Consider the following 19,022-nt stretch of genomic DNA (forward strand, 5'->3'; position numbering starts at 1 on the left):
TTGCCTTTCTTCTTTTTGCCCTCAAGCTCCTGTTTGTGTTCCTGTCCCCACGAGACCTCCTTTCCACTGAGAACTTCTCTGGTTATGAAGTCAGAGCCCATCAAAATCTACTGCCCTGAGAATTTGGTTGTAAAGCCATTTGCATTGTGTTTTTGGCACTGAGGCAGATGTCTTTTCTTTGAAGACTGACATGAAACCCCGTCCGCCCCTCCCCTGGATCTTTATGTTGGCACTTTCTCAAGTTGCGAGGAGGAATCGGTAACACTGGCAGCCATAACTTTTGCATCCCTTGCAGTGGTTTAGAATTTCAAAGCTTCTCAGCAGCTGTTTTGGTGTGAATGCTGATAAGAGCAGGCCTTCAGAAAACATGCCCCTAACTCCGTGGCCTTTACTGGGACAAGGAACAACAGTGACAGTGATAATGGGAACAAAGGGAACACAGAGGCCGGCTGCCTCTAGCCAGCCTCCCCCTACCACTTCCTCACCGAAAGGGAGTGATGAGTGTCTCCGCCTTCCCTTCAGCTCACTTTCCTCAGCCCTGGTGAGCCCAGGTCGGCTGCCTAGGCGGTGGCTGCGTCAGAGAGGCCCGCACAAGAGCTCTGCACTTGTGAATGCAAGCTGAGGGCCAGCAGAGACGCAAGGACATTAAGGAGGGAGATATCGTAAGCAAGAGGAAGAGAGCGTGGAACTCACTGAAGGCCGTCAGTGATGCCTTCCCCAGCAGCATGTAAAAATGGCATCTGGAATGACAAACTGTGGCCACTCTGTGTGGGAGGAACACGTGTTACTAGACCACGTGTTGATGACCTACTTGGCACCAGACAGAAATCCTGTCAACAAATCTGAAACGCAAAGATGTGGTTTTTATACCAGTACACATTTTGTAAACACTAGTGAGTTTTCACTTGACATGTGAATGAGGCAGAGTATGATTTTTTAGCGTGTTGTCTTGCACAGTAATTGGACTTGAGGTTTTCTCCTTAGAGAAGACAGCACGGCAGCTGACTGTTCCCTGGCAGATTCTGGTATCAGATAGGGCTGTCCTTGGCCTGAAGGGCAAGGGACGCAGCCTTGCAACCTCGAGGCCCAAACCCACATCACTGAGAGTGAGTAGTAGGAGGATGAGGCATGTGAAGGGTGTGGCGGACTGCTAACTGTGCCACCGGATCCACCCCCTTCCTCCCGGGCAGGGCCTATGGCTATGCACCTGAAGACGCCACTTTCAGACTCCCTTGCAGCTAGGTTTGGCCATTTTTCATTCTGGCCAACTGGTTGACAATGGATGTGATATATTCAACCCCCGTGCCTTTAAAAGAGAGTGGGCTGCTCTCCATTCTCCTTCCTACTTCCTGTGGGTTGGAAAGTGGACGGCGTGCTGCTGAATGGGCTTCAACCACACGGAGGATGGTAACCCAACAGGGAGTGGCAGAACTGTAGGACAGAGGACCCTGGGCCCTAGATGGTCTTGTGGGGCACAGCTGCTCACTCTTCCTAGGGTATTGATCTCTGACCCAACACGGGAGAGGCATGAGAGGCATGAATGTGTACCTTGTGTGAGCCACTGGTTTTTTGGAGGGAGGAGTGAGTGGGGTCTTTTTGTTACAACAGGTAGCCTGTTCTCTAACACAAGGAGAAAGTAAATTTAACACAGAGGTGAAGGACGGCTCTGCTGGTCACTTGTTTGGTTTTTCCCCCATGGCCTCTAGAGCCATTAAGAGCTTCTGACCTCCTTGGATACTGACAGTTAAACTTGTATTAAGATAGCTTAGTAGTATAACGACAGTAACAAATTGTAACAATAGCTACCATGTATTGAGAACTTATTTTATGCTTGGCACTTCAAAGATGGTATTTCGTTTAATCCTCAGAACAACCTTGAAAGGGTATTTCACAGTTCAGGAATCTTAGGCGCGCAGAATTTAAGTTAACTTGCCCGGGGTTACCCAGTCAGTGGGACCTGGATCCGTTTCTAAGGCAATCACATCCTCTTCCTACTACCCCATGCTTCCTCTTGAGAAGCATGCCTGCTCCTAGCCATTTTCTTTATTCTGTTTGAAAAGAACAAAGATTGAGAGATTTAACAGTGTGATAGGAGCTGGGCATTGCTGTGTCCTACCATTATATTATTGTTCACACTAGGGCTGCACGTGCTCTTTACGTGTTTTTTTTTTTTTTTTTAAAGTTTATTTTCTGTGAAAGAGAAAGAGAGCAAGCGGGGGAGGGACAGAGAGAGACGGAGAGAGAGGATTCCAAGCAGGCTCTGTGGTGTGAGCACGGAGCCCGATGTGGGGTCCGAATCCACAAACCATAAGATCGTGGCCTGAGCCAATACCAAGAGTCAGATGGCTAACTGACTGAGGGACCCAGGCGCCCCTAAGTGTCCTTTTCTTTACAGTGATCCAGCTTAGAACTGGCTCCTAACTCTCCAGGCCATTTCCGTCCTGGAGTAGCGGGGCTCCTGGGTTAGAAAAGGTCTGGGGGCAGTGGCATGGCCTGGGAGAAGGCTGCGAGTAGCCACGTGGTACACAACCTATCACCTGACGCCGTGGAGCTCAGCTTCCTTCTCGCTTGAACGAAAGGCCTCAACAAGGAGCTCTCAGGAGTCATATCAAGCCTAACACTCCTAAAGGAGCCCAGGGCCCTCCTGTACACATTCGAACAGAACTGAGTCTACGCACACGCACAGCCCGGCTCTCCACTCTCCACAGCCCTAGATGAATGTTATCAATCATGAGGACTCACTGAGCGATCTGACCAAGTGGTCAGGTTTGGCTATGAACGCTCAGATATCCCCCCTGCTACTACCAGAGCCTGCACCATGCATATTATGAAAGCTTTAACGATGGGATAGGACCTAGGCATTACTACACCCTACAGCTTTGATTTCATTGTTTGCACTATGGCTTGAAGCGTTCTTTCATACTATGGTTCTCAGAAGACCCAACTCGGCCCTCCACTTCCCTTTGCTGCTACGGTGAAGAACAACTTATGGTATGGCACAACCAGCTCGGGTAGTTGAGACCTGCTTTTGACCCACTTCCCCCTCCTCACAGGGAGGCTCCAATTCTGAGTCTTCCCTTGGATTACTAGGTATAGCTGTTCTCCTGAGTTGCCTGAGGAAGTTACAAAACAACAACAACAAACCAATAATAAGAACAAAGAAGAGTCTCCCACCCCTCTCAAGTAAAAGTTAATCAGAAATCACCATAGTAACAAATCCCCAGGTTTCAATGATTTCATTTTCCTCGCATTCTTGCCTTTCTTTTTATTTACAGTCAGCCCTACCTCCAGTCTTTATTCAGTAAACATATTTTGCTTATTTCCTCTCTATGTGACAGGCGCTGTGCAAAGGGTTGTGAATATGGAGTCAAGTAAACAAGCCCTGCCCGTGAGGAGCTTCTATATACTTAGGAGGGAGACAGTCAAATCTGCATTTGGGGTGGGGAGGGAGCACAGAGGACCCTGAATTCATCCAGGCCAGCAACCGTGAGATAACTGGTCCAGGTGAGGATGGGATGGGACAGCACATGAGAGCATAGAGGTGTGATACAGCATGGTTCCATGTGGTTTATTGGATTTGTTCCCATGCTTAGAGAGCACTGAAACATGTGCATGTTGCAAAGCTCTAAGAGTGAAGGGGCCAGGTTCCTGCTCAAAAGGAGCTTGTAGTTCAATGGAATGGATATAAGCACTAGGAAGGTGGCTGGAAAGGAAGCCAGATCATAAATAACTGTGTGTCCACTCTCCTGAGCACTCACCATAGTGCCTGAACTGTGCTATGCACAATAAGCAAATGATCTTTGATCCATCAACAACAGCCTTGTGAACTGGGTATTATTATACTTTACAGATGGGGGAAATGAGTATAGGGAGGTCGAGTTACTTGACTAAAGCCCCACAGCTAGGTTGAGCTGGATTTTAACCCATGCCTGGCTGAGTTGAAGACATAATCTTAACTATGCGCTAATAGGCTAAAGTGCTTGCATGTTATCTAGCTGATACTCGGTATTAAGTAGGAGTGGAACTAGGTCTTGATAGACACATAATGAAATGGGGAAGGGAGAACAGAAGTGTGGGGTGCCAGACAGTGAAGCCAAGAGTGGGAAGAGACTGCACGCAGGTGGATGGAGGCATCTGAGTAAGATGTGACTTCTCCAGCTGGACAAACAACTCCATCCATTCTAGCTACCTGTCTATGCCTAATTCATACCTCATAAATCATCCCCAACTGTGACAACACTGTAGCTTTTGTTGCACGTAAGAATAAAGATCTAGAACCGAATTGCTGCAGAGGTGATTTACTGTGGGACTACGTAAGTACATTTTCAGAGAGCCCTGTCATGAAAAGAAGCCCAAGATCTTTTGAGGCTGGTAGGAATGGGGGATGTGTAGCTGGGTAGATGGCTGCCTAAACACGATAAAGACAGACAACAACAGAGACAGACATCTGCAAGGCACCACACCCGGAAAAAGACAACTGTCCACTGAACAGAGCGCGTAATAGCTAATACGCAACAATGGACTGATGACTGCTGATGTCTACAAGAGGAGCCTGAAGAAGGGACTGGGGTGGAGGTGCAGGTGGGTAGAAGACGAGCAGGGGCCTGCTAATGGCAGTTTACTCCATCAAGCCAAACAGGAATGACTTTTGGCAGAAGCAGCACTTACACTGTGGCTTTGCACGGAATACGTAATACTAACCAATTCTTTACGCTAGTGTCAGAAGACGGCTTATATTTTAGCCCTGATGGCTCTGCTCACACTACAGGCTTATCATAGTCAGAGGGTGGAAGCTCTGCCCATCTACCAGCACGTCGTCAGTCAGCAGCCCTGAGCAGCAGCCATTTATTTGTGCCAGCACTAGGCAGAACTGGCCTGTCCCAAGGGCTCATGCAGAGCTCCTGTGCAGCTGCCTTACAGACTCCGGGTGACAATGACCCAAGCGTGGCTTCATACTCTGCCCCCGTTCTGGTTCAATACAACCCCAACTCACTGGGTGAGTAACAATGATACATACTTGGAATGAGCCTGGGCAACAGCTCTGTCATAATTCTTTTTGACAAAGGCTGACCTGACATGTTGATCATCAGCCCAGGCAGGAAAAAAAAAAACAACAACAAAAAAAACGTCCTGTGATTAACCAGCCTACACGCCCTTGGTTTCTGCCAGGTCTCATCTTTAATCTGGACACACATTTCCCGAATGCACTCTCCACTAAGCCTCCCTCTTCGTTTCCCAGGCATCTTGCTTTTCTCTTAGGATTTCCATTTTCTACACAGGTTCCATTCCTAAAATTAAAATGTTGCTAAAAATTAGTGGATCTCTGTATCTCTTATAGAAAATTGGTTATTTATAAATAATATATATATATATATTTCCTGCCTTTCCAAACCCACTAAGCTGTTTACTAAGTTTGTTTTTCTTAACCATATCTCAGTTATTTCGAATCTGTATCTGTCTTCACATGCTGGCTGCTTAGTCTTCCCTTTCATTTTTTTCATTATTTCTTTTGTGCCTCAAACATTTGTCTCTCCTTTAGCTTACAATAATGGCTCGACTAAATTTCTCTTTTTCACTTTTGGCTCTGTTTGCCCGTGGCAAAACAAACAAACAAAATGTATCACTTTTTTGGGGTACCAGAGCATTTTTGCTTTCTCAGTTAGGCCAAGTAACAAAATATCATTTATTTTCAAACCAAATCAAAACAAATCTACCCCAAACTCTCCCCCTTCATTTCTCTGTTGTAATTCCAGCATAAAGAAGTGATGCTATTTATTGGCAGAATTTTCAGTCTGCCAGTACCAAGTACTGGTAAAAACGTGGAACAACAGAATTCCCAAATACTGCTGGTAGGATGTAAATTGTTAGTTACTTTAGAAAAACAGTTTTAGGATTGTTTGTTCTAGCTTCGAGAAGAATGCTGGTGCAATTTTGATTGGGGTTGCACTGAATGCGCAGATTGCTTTGGGTAGTATTGACATTTTAACAATATTTGTTCTTCCAACCCATGAGCACGGAATGTTTTTCCATTTCTTTGTGTCTTCTTCAATTTCCTTCAAAAGCTTTCTATAGTTTTCAGCATACAGATCTTTTACAACTTTGGTTAGGTTTATTCCTAGGTATTTTACGGGTCTTGGTGTAATTGTAAATGGGATCGATTTCTTGATTTCTCTTTCTGTTGCTTCATTATTGGTATATAGAAATGCACCAATTTCTGTACATGGATTTTGTACCCTGCGACTTGCTGAATTCATGTATCGGTTCTAGCAGACTTTTGGTGGAGTCTTTCGGGTTTTCCATGTAGAGTAAGTATGTCATCTGCAAAAAGTGTAAAGTTTGACTTCTTTGCCAATTTGGATGCCTTTTATTTCATTTTGTTGTCTGACTGCTGAGGCTAGGACTTCCAACACTATGTTAAACAACCATGGTGAGAGTGGACATCCCTGATGATGTGTTCCTGACCTCAGGGGAGAGCGCTCAGTTTTTCCCCATTGAGGATGATATTAGCTGTGGGCTTTTCATATATGGCTTTTACGATGTTAAGGTATGTTCCTTCTATCCCGACTTTCTGAGGGTTTTTATTAAGAAAGGATGCTGTATTTTGTCAAATGCACATGTACCCCAATGTTTACAGCAGCACTTTCAACAATAGCTAAATTATGGAAAGAGCCCAAATGTCCATCAACTGATGAATGGATAAAGAAGGTGTGGTTTGTATCTACAATGGAATACTACTTGGCAATGAGAAAGAATGAAATCCTGCCATCTGCAACAACGTGGATGGAACTGGAGGGTATTATGCTAAGTGAGATAAGTCAGAGAAAGACAGAGATCATATGTTTTCACTTACATGTGAACTTGAGAAACTTAACAGAAGACTATGGTGGGAGGGAAGGGGAAAAAATTGTTTCAAACAGAGGGGGACAAACCCGTAAGAGACTCTTAAATGCAGAGAACAAACTGAGGGTTGATGGGGGGGTGGTGGGCAGGAGGGAAAAATGGGAGATGGGCATTGAGGAGGGCACTTGCTGGGATGAGCACTGGGTATTGTATGGAAGCGATGGATCATGGGACTCTACCCCCAATACCAAGAGCAGACTGTATACACTGTATGTTAGCCAACTTGACAATAAATTATATTAAAAAAAAAAAGAAAGAAAAACAATTTTGTATTATTTAGTGTGAAAATGAAGATGCCTCTATCCTAGGAGCTCCACTTCCACTCCTAGGCACATACCCTAAGGAAACATGCATAGACTCACGTAGGTGAGCCAGAGGATGTGTGTACCTGCAGGTCTGGGGAGGCCCTGGAATCTGTATTTCTTACAGTTCCACAGGCGATGTGGGGGCCTGACTCCACAGCAAGGGTCTGGGATTAAAGGCTTACAGTATCAACTCAGATCTGTGTTTGGAGCTGGGTCCCCTCCAAGGCCTGCGGTCACAGCCACAGGAAAGTTCACTGAAGAGGAGTGATTAGAAAAGGCGCAAGCCTGCTAGCTGAGTAACTATGCTCTGGGTGCTGATCTCTGGTCAAAGAGAACCAGTGTGAGGACCTGGGAAAATTCATGGTCATTTCCTCTTCTTCCTTCTCTGTCAGCCCTGGCTGCCCAGGCAAGGTTCGGCTTGTGCGTTCCTCATGCAAACTCAACCTCATCTCAAGAGGTGCTTGGGGTCGGCATGATCACCATCCTTGTCTTTAACACAAAGCCCTGAAAGTGCTCACCCAGACAAGTCATCGTTCTGAATGCGGTGTTCCCTTGCCAGGAATGAGGAAACATCTAGGTGAAGCTTCAGGAGAGAAGGCTGAAGGCTGAGCCTTAGTAAAGAACTATGGTTCTTCTTTTTCTTCTTCTTCTTCTTTTTTAATAAGAAACATATTTTCTTTAATGTTTTAATGTTTACTTATTTTGAGAGAAAGAGAGAGAGAGAAAGAGAGAGGACACGTATGAGAGAGGGGGAGGGGCAGAGACAGAGGGAGACAGAACCCTAAGCAGGCTCCATGCTCTTAGCACAGAGCCCGACGTGGGGTTCCATCTCACTCACCAGGAAATCATGATCTGAGCTAAAATCAAGAGTCCAACGCTTAGCCCACTGAGCCACCCAGGCGCCCCTAACCACAGTTATTCTTTAACACACAGGTGGTGTCCCTTCTCTGTGTGAGCCTTTATGTGGACACGCACGTTTGTGATTCGTGGTATCCTGAGTCCAACATAAGTACAATGTCGGATGCAACTTGGCTTTGAATAAATACCTTCAAATGACAATGAGCAGAAAGTGAGATAAGAAACCTTGTCTAAAGAAGTGAAAGCAGCTTTGTGCCTTCCTTAAAGGTGCCCTCCACCTTCCTACTGCTGTCTGCCCTCATTCAGGGAGGCTGTATAATGGTGGCTCCCTGTCACCCTCACTTATGTTCATTTCTCCTCCTGATGCCAAGAATGGCTTCCACTGTCCCCCTCCCCCCCATCTCTAGGTGAACAAATAGGGAAAGAGCATGAATTGGTCAGATGACCTCCCTCCGTTGGTCCATTCCCATAATCCTCCTATTTTGAAACTGAAACATCCCTGGGGCAAAGTGCCAATTACCATGTGGCCACTGTTCTTTTAGGTTTAAAAATATCTTCAAGGTGTCAAAAGCTCTACAGATTCCACTGGGCATCTGAAACCTGCCCTGTTACTCAGCGCCAGTAACATACTGAGGGTGGAGGCAATGTGTCTGGTTTAAATATTAACTCATTACTAATATGCAGTTCTGGCAAGATGCATATGTGTGGGAGATGATGATGTTATGTTGGGAGGAAATGAAGATGATGATACGACGTAAATATAAATGGACTTTGGGCTGGATTTCAGGGAGGCCACACAGAGCCCATCTCTGCATGACTTGGCCTTATTCCCACAGTCCGGCCAAGGTTCTGTCTCTCACTTAAGGCCGTGGTGGTCCCCACTGGAGCAGCCTGCTACCCACCCGGCCAACTGTCTCAGGAGAGGCCCCGGCCAGGCAGTTCATTGCCTGGGCATGTAGGAGAGAGACAGGAGTGATTTTCCTTTTAACGGTTTCAATTCCACTCCTTCAGTTCTAAAATGGGTTGCCTTCTCACTCTCTCCTCTTTGCTTCCTTTCTCATTGCCTTTGGGTGTCAGAAGGGCAGAAAGCCACGACTGGGGGGAAGAATTTATATTTTGAGTAGATGGCTAAAAGTACTCTGGTTTCTTCCCTGTAAAATGTGGATTATGCCAATGTTTAAAAGAATAGACATTCTACCATTATGTACTACTAGGATGTTACTGATACCTGACCATCTTCGATATGAAAAAAGGAAACATCAACTTCATATGGCTCAAACAAATTAGTAGATAACATCTAGACCACTGACTGGCCACATAGTAGGTGCTCAATAAACCACAGGTTTAATGGGCATGTGTATGTGAAGAGAGAAGGCATGCTGGAGCCTGGAGGTTCTCCTGGGGAGCTGGCCTTTCTATGTCAGGCACAAACGACATCCAGTGATGCCCCGTCTGCCCAGGAGATAGCCGATCTGCCATTAAGTGTCCATAGTGTGCAGCTATACTACCAAACTTATCATTATGGATTACTGATAACATTTAATGAGTTTAACTGAAGAGACAAAATGAGTTATTTTGATAACAATTAAGAGGAAATAAAACAGAAAATAAAGAAGGGGGAAAGCTGCATTTCTGTCTAATCTTAATTTGGTTTCAACTCAAGAAAGAATCCACTGCTTAGAGTTTTCAAAAGGAACCACACCATTTGTATGAGAATCATGTTTTTAATGTATTAGCTGGAAGATGGGGTTGGAGGGTTGTTTACTTTTAGAGAGAAAAAAGGAGCTTTTAGTGTAACTCTTGGGTTAAAAATCTCCGTATGAATCACACCATTGAAGAGCCAATTTCAGGGGTCACTAAAACTATTTCACTCCTGTCAGACAGCATTTCTGTACCTACTAAGCTTAATTTTCACCTAAACAGTAACGTTTGAAGCACAGACTACTCAGAAGCTTTACTCTGATGACTGATAACCTGGAGGGAAGCACGTGGGTCTCAGGCAGAAGGGGTTATATTTAGCTCCATGACTTCCTCACGGCCATGAAGAGACAGTTGAAAAGCCCTGGCTTTTTGGCACAGTCCTCTTGGCCTGGTATGATCAGAAAGCCCAAAGGGAGTAAGGAACAGATGGGTTTGGGGCAGCCACATTCTGATTCCTCACAGATCACTTCTGTGGCCCCACGAAGTGTCATCAACCTCTCCTATTACACTGTCTATGCCCACAGGGCCTGAGTCACCTGAATGCAGGACCTCTCCTTCACGCTCTGGGACTTCCACGAACCAGTGGGGCTGCTGGGTCCAATCAGGCGCCAGATGCTGGGAATGGCCACTGTCTCAAAGTCACCTGAGCAAGGTCACCTGGGCCTTCTCCTTTACCTGTGCTGGCGGGAGAGCCGGGGACTCTGCCAGCCAGATTAGACACGGAGCCTTTGATCAGAACTGGATGGTCTAGAGGGATGTGGCTTTGTAACATTTTGGGTTAAGAGTTTTTGGACTTGTGGCTTTTTGTGATGATAATCATTCTTGCTAGCCATCTACCCACTGACTTACATGCCTAACACTTATTTGTTTGCTAAAAACAGGCTCACCGGATTCAGTAAAGAAAAGGAATAAATGACAGAGGAGAAAGATAGTTTGCTTGGTAATGCCTGGAGAATCTCCAGGGTGCCAACAGTGGCCCTGGCTTTGTGGTGTGATGGGCCATCTGGAATTGTGTGTGGCTGACACCAGCCATGGGACAGAAGTCTGAGCATCCAAAGGAAACAGTGCCATGAACACCCAAGTCAGGTGGTTGAGGAGTGGGAGGGCAGCTGCTTCTATAGATACAAAGACTCCTTCTTTGTCTTCAATTATTTGCCGAAAGGAGTCTAAAAGTCCTCAACTTCTATGTGGGGACCACGTGCTGGGGCGATGCAGAGAAGGAAACCAACTGAAAACTTATTTGGTTACTCGGGTTTTCTAGATTCTGCCTACTTTAATAATCTTGAAAGATGTTCATGTTAAAGTCAAGGGAAACATGCAGGTTACAAAACACCAGGTGGAAATATGAGTCTACTTCCTCTGTTTCCATTCTTGCCCTTTATGATCCATCTTCTACATAGCAATCAGAGTGATTTTTTTTTTTTTTTAAAGTTACTGCTAGTCTTATTATGGTTTCCTATCACTATTTAGAATAAATTTAAACCACACAGCCATCCCTACTCTGGCCCCTGCCTATCTCTCTGACCTCCTCTTCCATGGCTCTCCCTTCCATGCCTCTCCTCTACCCAGACAGGCTGCCTTTAGGGCCTCGACACAAGCTTTTCCCTTTCCCTTTGCTCTCCCCCGCAAACCCCATATAGCTGGCTTCTTCCTAGGATTCGGGTTCCACCTCAGATGTCACCTTTTCAAAACCATTGTTCCTGGCACCAAATCTCAAATTGCCACTGCCCTGTCACTCTATCATGTCACTCTGTTTTATTTCCTTCATGCACCTAATACTCTCAGAAATGATCTTATTTATTTAATTAGTTATTTGTTTGCTGCCTACCTCCCTCCATGAGAATGAAAGTTCCATAGGGGCAAAGGCTTTTTTTGACCATTCACTATACACCCATGAATGCTGAAGGACTATGGGGAGCTGTTTATATACATACACATAGGTTAAGGTACACATTTGCATTCACATTAAAAAAAAAGAAAAAAAAAAAAAGGACTGGGAGAGCACAGGACAAAAGATTATCCCTGGATGGGGATACTGAGTTTCTAGATGATTCTAAGTTTCTTCATTTTGCTTATTTTCATCTTTTACAACAAGAATGTACTACTTTTGGAATAATGAAGACAAAGTTTTCCCTCTGTTTTATAGTATAGTCACTCGGAAAAGGTTGCCTGGGTACAGCTAGACTGAGACTAGAACCACAAGATGCCAGAGCTGGAAAAGAGCATAGGGAACATTTGGTGCAATCCCACCTTTCACATCAGAGATGAGGAGGTCGAGGCTGAGCAGGAAATGACTACCGGCTCATAGAGCAGAACATGTAACAACTACTCTGAGGTTCTTCTCACCACGCCAGTGGTTCTCAAACTTAACACACATGAGAATCATCTGGAAAGGCTGGCGAACACAGACTGCTGGGCCTTACCTGCGGTTTCCAAGAGTGGGTCTGGGGAAGGGCCTGAGAACCTGCATTTCTGACAAGTTCCTGGATGATTCCAAAGCTGCTGGTCTGGGTCCACACTGTGAGAACCACTAGGGGTTAGGCTATACCACGTTGCCTCTCATGACTCCCTCTTGTAGGGAGTAATGTCTTACTCTTTTTGCAGGAATGGTAGTGATTAAAACAATACCTTCAACCAAAGAATTCATAGAAAACCCAATCTTTTAGGCTCACTCTCCAAAGTTCCTAGCAAAAAGAAGGAAAGGAGAAAGAGAGAAACAATTTTGAGAGCCTATTCTATCCCAGGCATTGTTCTAGATACATCTACATTTTGTTTGTTTAATCTATTTTACTGCTGGAAACCTAAACTACTCAGAGAGATAAAGAAACTCGTCTAAGAGCAAATGGCTAGGGAGTGATGGAGACATATTTCAAATTCCATGTTTGAGTATATAAAGTCCACGCTCCTTCTCCAATCTTCAGAAAAGAACAAAAAACTGTCACTGTGGCATTTGGAGTGGCAAACCAACGTCTCCCAATGTGAAACACACACCCCTAAGAAATATTAATATGATGTCATGCTCCCAAAGACACTGAAGGTGTGTATACCAGTATTAACATCCAACGTTTTCTCTGGGCTTGAAGCCAAGGTTTATTCATTTACATGATATTCAGCAACTTCTAATCCCAGACCGTCAGAGTAGAGATGATTTGAATCAATGCCTAGCTCACTGCAAGTCACATCTGTGAAATAACTGGGAAGGGAGAATTCATCAATCTCAGTTTCTGACAAAAGGAAGAATTCACACATGCTTTGTGGGAATAGAACCAAACTTTGCAGCTGAACAGAACTGTCCCACTATTTGAAGAACTAAATTTGAATTCAAAGGCCAAAAGCCAAATATGAGAATGTATCATTTATCATTTTAGGTAAAAGGTAACCTAGACATTAGTTAATACTCCTTTTTTAATTTATTGATGGGGAAATTGATGAGAGACAGGAAAATCTAGGTGACAAGGTCACCCACACCTACAGATGCCCACACAATCAACGAGTCACAATTTGTCCTACTACTGTGGCCACCCTCAATCCAAGTTGGAGAAACCTCTGTAAATACTGTAATGGCAAAGGGCCTTGATGACATTCTTATCATTATAGTTTTCACCGGAATCCCAGGTTAAGTGCAAGGTTAAATATTATATTAGTGGGTTATTTCAGGAGCAACAGCAAAAAAAAAAAAAAAAAAATGTGGTTTTCTTTCTTGGTCTCTTTGTATTTCTTATTTCACATCACGAGTTTTCCCCCCATATGTTTTATTCCAGATCCCTGAAGCAGCTGTATAAATAGGTTTTACATGCAAATAAAAGGAAATACTTGCTGTGTAATTCTGGCTATAGAATCAGAGGAATGAGGGCTTCGACCAAGACAGCTCACATGATGAGTTCCTTCCTGTGCCCTCCCCAAGTGTCCTTGGAGCCTCTTCTTTTAGAAGCTCATTTTCTAATGAAATCGTCAACGAAATGTCTGTACATTGTGGCTAGCAAAGCTGGCCAGTAGAGACCTTGAAAGAAAGATAAGAGGGAAAGAGGAAACAGGGTAGAGTGTACATGAAAAAAGGACAAGAGGGTGGGACTGGGTGGCTCATTGGCTTCAGCGCTGACTTTGCCTCAGGTCATGATCTCATGGTTTGTGAGTTTGAGTTCTGTGTGGGGCTCTATGCTGACAACTCAGAGCCTGGAGCCTGCTTCAGATTCGTGTCTCCCTCTCTCTCTATCCCATTCATATTTATGCTCTGTGTGTGTCTCTTTCTCAAAAAATGAATAAACATTAAAAAAAAATTAAAAAAAAAAAAAAAAGGACAAGAGGATCCCAGAGATGGGTACTCAAGGGTGGCTAAAATTTGATATCAAAGGCAACTTTGCTCTAAACACAATTATGCATATGTCTGGAGTGACTGGTCTTCTCTGTGCACAAATCAGTAAGGCGGGCCAAATTCATGGCCCCTCATTTGTTAATATCTGTAAAGGTCTGGCTCTTTCACTCCTAATAAAATGCATGGAGTTTTATTTATTGTAGAAAAATGAAGGCCTGAAAGATCTTGTAGAACGAACTCTGCGTCTCAAAGCCAATGAGCTGTGTCTGCAGTCAGCTTCTGAGCTAGGCCTCTAATGCAAGACATGAGATTGGACTGTGCAGCATGAAGTGTGCACAAGCTGTTTTTTCATTCCCGACTCTCGCCCTTTATGAACAGTCTGGAAAATGGCCATCTTGGCTTTCCCAGAGGGCATGCTGCTGCTGTGGCTACACATGCAGTGTCAGTCTACGGTTATATGTTTGCTTTACATATTATACTGGCCCTGCAGGAAGAGCTGTCTCCTGTCTCCCTTTCCCCTCCGCCACCCTCCCCCGCCTGCCTGCCTCTCTCTCTCTCTCTCTCATACACACATACACACACACACACACACACACACACACACACACACACACACACAACATGGAACCAAGCTCCGTATCTACATTCCCCAATTTCTATCCAAATGGACATTTATTCCATAAGCTGCAGATATATTTTGGCAGTGTGTGGCTGCTGTTGATTCTCCTAGATTCCTCAGTGGCCTTCAGCCTGGGGTAGTTCATGCAGAAGACAAAAGAATAGCTACTTGGCAGATAATACTCTTCAGGCCTTAGGGAGGGCACTCAGCTGGAAAGAGCTGTTTTCGTTGGAGATCGGAAGTGCTTTTCCAGCAATTATTTGATCTTTCATGGGAACTTGTACTTTTGAAAATCTCCCAGCCTGGTGGAGCACATGGACTTCTATTCTGGTCTCAGCATTATCACCAACCAGACGTGTGACTTTGGGCAAATCATCTGGCCTTTACTTCACCTCAGTTTTCTTACTTGCCTGCTGGAATAATTATTCTTACTCTGCTTAATTCGTGAGATTTTTTGTGAGGATGAAATGAAGTGGTGTATGTGAAGGTATCGGGAAGATATAAAAAGCGAATGCATTGTTCGGTGGTATTTGTATTAGGTTTTTCTTTTTTTTTTTTCCCCCCTGGCTTGGCTTATATTATATGGGTATGTTCTGGTTTTGTTTCTCAGAACGAGGTAGGAATTCCCTCAGGCCGAGGAGAGTAATAAGTGCAACTCAGGGAGAGAACATCATCGCTTCTTGTTATCACTCGGAAAAAGCAAGTAAAAAGTGCAGGACCAGAACACTGTAACACTATCCTAGAAAGTCTGCTTTTGCTAGGGGCACACAGCATTCTGGTCCTTACTTGCGCCCTCTTCAGAAGTCCATACTAAGAAGGCTACCGCTGCAGTGTTGAAGAAATGAACTAATGAATCCATCCACCCACCCACACACCTTTTACAGACCGACACTATGTATCTAGCAGTGCGCACAGAATACAAACATGCAAAATACTATCCCCATTGCTGAAGAGAGATCAGCCAACGAGAGTGTGGACACGGGAAGGATTTGTCCTGGTCCAACGTGGTTGGACTAGAGAAACACATGTGCTCTGGGAGCTCAAGCATATGGGTCATTCCTACCCCGAGGAGGCTCGGACAGGTTCTCAGAGTATGGGCATCTGAGCTGGGCCTGCAGGAAGGACTAGTGAGGAGCAGGGTAGGCCAAGTGCTCCCTCGCTCTTACAAAGGTACAGATTCTAGAGGGAACATTCCAGAGAGCAGTCTTGTTTGGTGTGATGAAAGCCAAGAGTAGAGATGGGCATCTACAAAGTTGGGCAGGGGCCTAAAAAAAAAAAAAAAAAAAAAAAAAAAAGCAAGAGCAGGCCATCAAAGCTTTTGAGCAAGAATTACACAATAGATTGGTATTTCAGAAAGATTACTTAGCAGCAGGGAGGACAGACTGAAAGAGAGGGTAAGGGGTAGGAAACAGGTTTAAAATAATCTAATGTAAACATCTGCATTTCACAACACTGAACTCTTTACAGCAAGTACAAGTGGAAGAGCATTCCTCCAAATTCTAAATTAATAACAGCCAATCACCAGTTAGGGAGGTGAACAGTCAATGCCTTGTAGGAACTACTCTTCAAGTAAGAAAGTTCCCTTGCACAATTTAGGAAACACAGATTTCCCATTTTATCTGGAGCAGTCTTTGTGAAAAGGGAGTCGATCCCTGCTTGCGAAATGTGGCGGACCATTTGTGTACTGTGGTACCAGGAAGAGTCCAAAAGAAGCAGGAAACTGCTGCCCTACTGGTATAAAAGGGGCACGATGAACAGCTACCTGGGAGCGAGCTTTGGAAAAAGTATCTCAGAAATGAAAAGAGAATTTCTAACAATGTGGGGAGGTTCAGCAAGTATTATGGACTTTTCAGTTCCCTCCCTCTTTCTTTGTAGTTTCTTTCCTTTTCAAGTTTAGGGATAATTCACATACAGTAGAAGGTATAGATCCTAAGTGCGCAGTTCAGTGAGTTTTGACAAGCGTATGTATCTGTGTAGCCTCACCCCCCCTCTCAGGATAGAGAGTATTTTCATCACCCTAGAAAGGTCCATCAGTGTTCCTTGCCATCAGTCCCATGCAAGACCATCACAGTTGTGATTTCTACCACCAGAGATTAGTTTTATCTCGTTCGGGACTTCATATACATATAGTCTTAGAGTAAATACTTTTTTCTATTTACTTATTTTTGACATTTATCCACAATAAAGTGCATTTCGTTAGTTTATTATTGCTGAATAGTACAGTCATTTTTACTGTTTTATCCATTACACTACTTTTACTGCTGAGCAGCGCTGCATGGCCTGAATATACCACTATGAGGTATGTTTTTAACAGCTCTCTCTTTTGCTGGAGTGTGCAAGTGCCTAGCCGACGCAAAGCAAAAAAGAAAGGCATGGTGTGCAAGGGCAGGTGAAGTGGCCAACTGTTTTCTGTGTGGTTAGGGACTGACCTCCTGAGTCAGCTTCGTCTTGAGGACCTCTAATGGCAACAGGGGCTAAGACTTCAGGTAAATCGAGAAAACTAAGAGAGAGACCACCCTTTGCATTTTCTTAGTGCTATATGTTTGGATCACAGAAGCAGATTGAAAAGTGGCCCCCAAAAGGGAGACGTCAACTCACTGCTAATTTGGGTAGTCAGGATGGTTAGCCAAATAATTTTGGCAACCAAAGCATTCTCTAAAAACTCAAAGTATGTCCATGGAGTCCTGCACAGAGCCTAGGATTCTATGTTGTTCCTACCACAGGTGGTACTTCAGTAAGTGAACTGAGGGAGTTCAGCAGAGAAAGGGAGTGATTCAGAAACACCGCCAATGACAGAACTGCTCCCATGAGCGCCGAGCATCTATGTGGCGAGACTGTGGATGTGTTCAACCAGGAGACGATACCTGGAGGCCTCGAGGAGAGCTGAGGAGCTGCAACTAAGAAGGCTATTGGGCAGCACAGGCAAAAGTCCTTATTCTGGGGAACTGGGTGAAGGAGCATCACAAAAGACTCCTAATGGCATCCCGAACACTTATTCTGCCTTCTCCTGTACATCTGTCGCAACTCACTGTGAAAGTCAGATATGAATACCGTTCTGATGACTTGAAACGCACCATTTGGGTCAGCTCCTCCCTCCCGTCGCTATACAATGCCTGTCCTTTGAAACGGACTCGTCGTTTTGGCTCCCATCGACACTGGAAGCGATGCTGGTTTGCAGTCGTGCTGCAAACACACTGGAAGCAGAAAGCTCTCAGCTCTGGGTGGAGCCTGGTTTGATTCCAAGAATCATGTGGATAATGTCCTACAAAAAGCTGGCAGGCTCCCTTTCCATTTTTCAGACTAGACACACCTTCTTGCTTTCTATTTTGCCCAACCATTTTTCCGAAGCAATTGCGAAGTAAATAATCCCAGCTATCATTTTTGTTGAACACTAACTACGTGTCAGATATGGGGCTTCACGCTTCATTCTCGCAAGCCTTTGAGGTAGGAGCTATTATTATTCCTACGTCAATGGGGAGGAAAATAAGACATAGCCTCAGCTTCTACAGTCATTCATTACTATTCCGTGTGTTGCCTTTGCCTGTCTGGTTGGCGGTGGGGGTTGGAAGATGTGAAAGATGATGCTGAACAAACAGAAAGCAAAATGATCCTCTTCTTTGATCTCCCTCCTTACATATTTTAACATTAAGTTTCATAATTAGGTCAAAGTGAGAGATATCACTGTGGAGAGCTACAGCTCAAGTTAAACAATCATTTCTTAGAAGATCGTTAATTAGACTGACTTGGGGTACAGGCTTTAGAATACATATTCATTCTGATAGCAGTTACAGCACAAGACATCTCATAAATAAAAGCCATTTAGAACATTATCCACAGGAAACAGCTGCAGCTGGTAAGGGAACTTCTGACATTAAGGAAATGCAGAACTTCATGGAATCAGAGGAAGGCAGGAATCGTATATCACACAGTAACACTATCTTAGCAAGAGCTGGACCATGTTTTCAATAGACACACTCATTTTACAGCAGTTTGTGCTTGCTTACCTCTCTGGGTTTTCAGGAGACAAGCATGGCATATCAAGAGCAAAAACTCCAAGGGAATGTGAACTAGGCTCAGAGATACTTACAACTTCAAGGGCTAGGGGCCTGTGGCTTGGTGCAAAGCTTGGGCCTCTCAACAGATATACACCTACCTGTGTTACACCTGTACACAGCTATATACACCTGTGCTTTCCAATGTGGTATGTGATCTCTAACCACATGTGATTGGTCCAAACGGAGATGTGAATGTAAGCGTAAAGTACATAGCCAGATCTCAAAGGCTCAGTATGAATAAAAGGATGTAAAATATGTCATTAATAAATTTT

General features: G+C 44.4%; 1 protein-coding gene across 8 annotated transcripts in view; it reads right to left on the reverse strand.

Moving 5' to 3' along the window:
• Positions 1–19,022, reverse strand: part of FYN (FYN proto-oncogene, Src family tyrosine kinase) — a 216,791-nt gene that overhangs the window by 69,625 nt on the left and 128,144 nt on the right. The window contains exon 1 of one of the 8 annotated variants that reach the window (XM_040474407.1): positions 17,770–17,876. The exons of the other annotated variants lie outside the window; for them this stretch is intronic. The gene's annotated coding sequence lies outside the window, so the exon portion shown is untranslated. Of the gene's footprint in view, positions 1–17,769; positions 17,877–19,022 lie in introns of those variants that run through there. 8 annotated transcript variants of the gene reach the window in all.

This window comes from Herpailurus yagouaroundi, unplaced genomic scaffold, assembly GCF_014898765.1.
Source record: "Herpailurus yagouaroundi ecotype Mexico unplaced genomic scaffold, PumYag 139, whole genome shotgun sequence".
In the NCBI taxonomy this organism is placed as follows: domain Eukaryota; kingdom Metazoa; phylum Chordata; class Mammalia; order Carnivora; family Felidae; genus Herpailurus; species Herpailurus yagouaroundi.